Genomic DNA, 4,548 nt, shown 5'->3' on the forward strand with positions numbered 1-4,548 from the left:
ATATATATATGTTCCTCGGTGGTTGAATTGGTGAGACGCCCGCCTAGGGTGTAGGGAGGTTCAAACCCTGGCTGAGGTAATATTTTTCGCAATAAATTTTCTGTATTAAAGATACCAGGTATGGTCAAAAAAACACTGACATTTAATATCTCTTTTAACCTTTTCGAGATAGGAATATATTAATAACTAGGCGCCTCGTTATACATCGTTATAATTTGCTTTATCGTATTTGATTTTTTTTTGTTTAAAAATAAGTTTTGTGATTACATATTTTATAAAAACATCTATTTTGTGTTCCTACAATCAATGAAACAAAAGTATAAATATTTGGGTTAAAAATAAATTAAAGATGAAAGAGAATAAAGATTATAATTTTGCTACATAATATTGTAATATTAAAAAATTGTGGATCGCATATTTCCGATATAAACATAATACCGTTTGACGAGAGAATAGCTTCAACACGAAGAAAGAAGAGGTATATTTGTCAAAATTATTGTTGCAAAAACATATATACTCTAATTGTAAAACTCTTTGTCAATCTGAGAGTCTGCAGAATTGTTTTCTTCGTATGCGATTACATCATCTACATTTGAAATATTGTTACTAAAGTCATAAGCTTTTTCTCCACTTTGAGGTTGTCTACTATCCATTTGTTTAGTCTCCATTCCTGTCTGTCGAGTGGATCTTCTTGCTTGATGTTCCGCATGTGAATGCTTCAAGTCTTTAATACCTGTTTATGGCAAGTAATAAATTTCGCGAAAAATGGTGCTGTATTTAAATATGTATGTATTATGATGTGTATACGAAAAAGTAATTTTTAATTAATTTTTTAAATATGTTAAATTATGTTTGTAAATTAAGAAGGATTACTCTGTGTTTAAGATCCTCCATGCTCATTTTAATTAATTCTCACATATCAAATTTTACGTATTTATAACTGGGAAATGGTAATGTGTTTAATCTTGTAATGACGATGACAACAAAGTATTTTATAGAATCATAATACATGTAAAGTTCTAATAAATATTTAACAAAAAATTGTTTTATCATGAAGATAAAAAAGGATAATAATATATGTTATTTACGTTTCCATGGTGGCATCTTATCATGCTTCCCTTCCTCTTCCATCACCTCCTCCTCCTCCTCCTCCTCCTCCTCCTCCTCCTCTTCCTCTTCCTCTTCCTCTTCCTCTTCCTCCTCCTCTTCTTCTTCTTCAACTTCACTATCTTGTGGGGTAGGTAATTTTCCATATTTTGCATCAAGTTTAGCTATTAATTCTAAATCGTCAACGTTTTCGATCTCCTCCTCCTCATCTCCTTCTTCATCTTTCACCCTTATCCGTTTTCCATCATATTCTTCTATTCCAGAAATACGTTCGCCTTCTGACGTTTCTAATTCATAATCTTCCTCCTCCTCCTCCTCCTCCTCCTCTTCCTCTTCTTCTTCTTCCTCAGATGATATCTTAGATTGGCCATGTTTAATATTGACTTCTACAATGAAAAAAGTATAAACGAATCGGTTGTATAATTTTTCAACAAGAGATTCATCAATTCAAGAAAACATACATGGAGAAAGCTATCGATGATAATTAATATATTAACACCGCACCTTCTTCTTTAGTTGTGCTGCGAGCTGACCATCTTTCTGTCACTTGCGCTGCTTCATCTTGTGGAATTAGTTTCGTCAAGTCAGTTAAAGAAGTATTTTCTTCTTGCAACTTATTATATTTGGATCTTAAATCTTGATAATTTTTCACTTGTACTTGTAGAGGTGTTTTATTTTCAACGTTCTCAATAGACTTAATTACTTGCTTAAGATGAGGAGGTGAAATTATTGTATCACGTCTTGATAAGTCAGGTATGTCGGTTGTATCATGCGGAGAACGAAAAGTACCAATATCAACTAAAAAATTGATCGATATTGCATGTTATAAATGATGATGTATAATGGTTACACAATATACATATATAATATAGCCGTTTATTAATTCAAAATTTGTCCTTGAATGCAAAACATGCAAAATATGTTTGAAGATATATAATATTTGAATGCTAAGAAATAATGTCTACATGAAGAAACTTACTTACCTGTAAAATTGCAAATATAATAACGTAGTAATTATTTCAACATATAATTCACACGTTATGACATAGAAAGAAGTCTTCCTAGGCTTCTTTTTAATATGCATCGTATAACTATAAGAAATGTGCTGACATAAAGTAGTTTGTAAAAATTTACCGTTATTCCATCGTCTAACGAGAACAAAATGAGCAGCGACAACAAGTGCAACACCGACCCCGAACTTGACAGCCACTGCAACCACCATACGTTATTTCTGATTGCTACCCTTTTTATTATAAGAAAATACCATGATTAATACAAAGCCAATGTATACGATGTTGATGTTTTATTCATATGTATATTGTACTAGTTTATACTTATATAAGAATAGATAATTGGCTTATATACTATGAAAAATAAAACGAAATAGGAGCATGGAGGATCGTATACACGTATATGTATATATTTATTGAAAAGTATCGTTAATGTATCTTTTGTTATAGACTATGATTCTCCTTACCACTGGTAGGTTCTTCTTCAACTTGTTCTTCCTCGGATTCACTATCTGCATCATCTAAATTTTCTTCTTCAGCTTCTTCACCTTCTAGCTGAAATAACAACCAAGTAATCAATGTTGAAAGATGATGAAAGGAAAAATAATACGTATATGTACCTCTTCTAGAGGCTCAGCACTGTTATCATCAATCTCATTAACACCAGGTACACGTGGGAATTGCTCAAATACATCATCATTCTTCTCTTCTGCAGAATCGTCAGCTGCCTCTGTGCTAAATTCATCAATATTATTTTCCCTGTCTGCATCTTCGTTCTCATTGGTCTCGTCAACTTCTTCCAATGTGCCATCGAGTGCTCGTACATCGTCGTCGTCATCATTTTCTTCGTCAACTCGATCCTCTAAAGATATTATTTTGACAAAAGAAATGTACAATTTTTTACAACATATCACAATTCACGCACCATCTATCTCATCACCCTCGTCCTCCTCCTCCTCCTCCTCCTGATCTCCTTCCTCCTCCTCCTCCTCATCTCCTTCCTCCTCCTCCTCCTCAACTCCTTCCTCCTCCTCTGCTTCTTCTTCGTCGTCAATTCCTTCTGCGTCTTGTTCTATACTGTCATCTTCCTCCTCAACTTTCTCTTCTTCCTCCTCCGCTTCTTCGCTTAGTTGTAAATTTTCTTCTGGCTCATAGGATGCATCATGATTAAGCGGTGAATCATCTACCCAGCCTTCAAATATACTTGCCCAACGTGACGATGTTATCGGCGTATCAACTTAAACGGTACATAGAAAATGCAACACTTTTAGCAGTCTTTTCTCAAGTTTTATAGTTTTATAGTTAGCGCTGTGCGTACGCGTGTCGAAAAAGTGATTTACCATCTGTAGTCCCTCTATGCTCGAAGATTATTATACCAATTAATCCTGCGAGAAGAGCCAATAAAAGGAAAAATATAATTCGTGCACACCAATGTCCACCCGTGCTGCTCTCTTTATAAATATGAATAGTGACATTCTCGGCACAAGTATCAGCTGGGTTGATCAAAATAGGTGGTGGCGTACCGGTATCCTCGTCATCTAAATGTCATAAATTTTATGTATAAACTTGATTGTGCAGTATTTTCCAAGTATTTCAATAGAGATGTTATCGAGATTGAAATGAAAGAAAAAGAATATAGCTCGAATCTATATATAATGGAGAAATGAGAGATATAGCTGAACAAGCGAGATATGCTTTTGGGCTGGATAATACAGTTTCGTCTATTTTTATGAGCTAAAGATAGGGGTAGGTTGACTCTCGAGCGCGGTAGGGAGCTGCTAAAATTCACATTTTCCAATTGGAATGCCAAATTTTCTTGGGTCAACCGAGACTTTACTCGCTATCCATTGGTTATCTAACAGGCACGTAAATAAATTGCAGTTACTCTTGGAGATAATTTGGATTTGATCGGTCGCGCAATTCTAAACGAAAGACGGCTAGGCCGGCGAGCTCGAGGCCAATGGCTGACACAGACTGACAAGCTGCGGATATTTTTGGAACTTGACAGAGGATCGTCGAAAGAGGATCGAAAGAGGATCGAAAGAGGATCGAAAGAGGATCGAAAGAGCATTATTCTTCCGAACGTTCCGGATTGGAATTGAATAATTGTACGCGAGCGAAAAGGGATCGCCGAGTAACGTAAGACGCAAGGCGACAGTAGGGATAAAAATAAAGGAAATCGCTAAAAATATCGCGTTGCGAAAGTGCTCATTTTTACCTCTCTTACGTCGTTTCTCCTTCCGTTTCCTTGGCTGCACATCGCCGGACATTCTTCGACGAGCGAAGAAACGAGAGAAGAAAGAAATGCGTCAATTTAAATTTTTAAACGTCCAACGTACCACCGCACCACTACTCTAGCAAAATTTGATTCGCGGATCGGGTAGAGATGGTAGATCGCGAGAGCCACATCGGGCTTGGCGCGAAACGTATT

The sequence above is a fragment of the Vollenhovia emeryi genome, unplaced genomic scaffold (genome assembly GCF_000949405.1).
Source record: "Vollenhovia emeryi isolate VEMERY1.0 unplaced genomic scaffold, V.emery_V1.0 DF939145.1, whole genome shotgun sequence".
Lineage (NCBI taxonomy): Eukaryota > Metazoa > Arthropoda > Insecta > Hymenoptera > Formicidae > Vollenhovia > Vollenhovia emeryi.